Here is a 1,784-nt window from a genome sequence, read left to right as displayed (position 1 = left end):
CGCCCGCTGAGCGGCAGAAAACCGTTCACGCCCTAAGGCCCACCCTCCGCCACCACCTCCCTGCTGAGAGCCAATCACAGAGGACGCCAGGCATTGGCTTCTGTCCCATTGGTCGGTGGCTCACAAGATGCGAACTCGCGGCGGCGGCGGCGGTGGCGGCGGCACGCAAGAGCGCAGCAGACGTACGCTGGCTCGGGCGCAGAGGACTTGTAGGACTCAGGTCAGACCGTGGCTGTTCTGGCGTGCGCTGCTCAAGGGACGAGCCCTCCGACCCCGCTGGAGGTCGACTAAGTCATCCCTCGTGCTGCAGCTCACCTGTCGGGAATGCTCCGCGTGGGCCTTATCCCCACCAAGAGAAACGCGCTGTTACACACAGTCATTTTCTGATTCTTAACCGCGGTCCATTCAGATTTTCCTTCCCAAGTGGCCAGCTCCGGGCAAAGATTTAACCTTGGGACGGGGAATGCTCTACCTTTCTTCCAGCAGCTTTCAGGTTTTAAATTGTATTCATCTGCAGTAAAAAGACATTAGAAGCCCCGGATCTAAACGCTCCGAGGCGTTTACCAAGAGCTGGAGCAGGAAAAAGTGGATAAAGTACTGTGAAAAGAGTGAACGAGCTAGTTGCTTAACAGAAGGATCGTAATGGAGTCCTACTGAAAGGGTTTTAGCTTTATGTCGTTACTTTTTGTAAGCGGGATACAAAGAAAGCAAACATAACGTAACTGTAGATACAGGCTGTTTAAAACGTAAGGGGGAAATCCCGAGTCATTAAAGCAATCACGAAATATCATCGATCTCTTTATTAAAAAAACCAAAACAGAGGTCTTGGCATAGTGTTCAAGGGCAAAGCATGACAAGAATCCGCAGTGCTTTCTTTAATTTTTGTCTATAAACCTCTTTCTGCCTGACTCAGCCTGACTGTAACCCAATCCTTCCACTGCAGACCAGCTGCACCATTTAAAGCAATTTCCCCTGTGCAGTATTTGCAGACTTACAGATCCTACCAGAAGCTCACAGAAAACATTTTTGAACTCTATTTTGCTTTAATGTATGTTACGACCTATCTAGCTCAATTTTCTTCCTGGGTCAGCAAATGACACTTGTTGCAAAAAGGATACTTTTTGCAATCAGCCACACAACTCTACCAGATGGAACGACATACTAGTAAAGGGAAAGGAGATTTGTTTCTAAGACTGCACAAGTGGATGAACCAAAATATATGAGTTGATTGACCGCTGAAGAAATGCAGTTGTTGGTATTTACATCTATCAGTGGGTCTCAAAGTGAGGTCCAGGAAGCCCAAGGGAACCTTGGGATCTTTTCAGAATCCACGTGGTCAAACTACTTTCATAATACTAATAAGACTTTATTTCCTTTTGCATTCTAGAGACTACATGATATGTGATGACATTGTCACTCTAAAGACCAAGAGAATGTATGTTTGTATATTTTTGCATTTAAAAACTTTTCAGATTTAATTTCTAATATGGCAACTATGAGTAGGTATAACCCACAAAAATAAAGTCTTTAGGGTCCTCAATAACAGGTGTCTTGAAGCCAAAAAAGTAAGAACTTCTACAATTATCTAGTCCTCTAAACTTCAGCCATAGTATCTACCACTCATTATGACTACAGAGAGAACATCAGTGGTCCTCTTGGCAATTGCTTCCCTTCACATTTATTGATACATTCAGTGCTTTAGTAGAAGGGAAGAGAAAAACAAAAGAGGCCTCAGAAAGAGAAGCCCACTTATTAAGAACAGCTTTCCATCCCTTCCCTGAGTC

This window comes from Tursiops truncatus, chromosome 1 (genome assembly GCF_011762595.2).
Source record: "Tursiops truncatus isolate mTurTru1 chromosome 1, mTurTru1.mat.Y, whole genome shotgun sequence".
Taxonomy (NCBI): Eukaryota; Metazoa; Chordata; class Mammalia; order Artiodactyla; family Delphinidae; genus Tursiops; species Tursiops truncatus.
The sequence above is the reverse complement of the archived record's forward strand: the minus strand, read 5'-3'. Positions refer to the sequence as shown.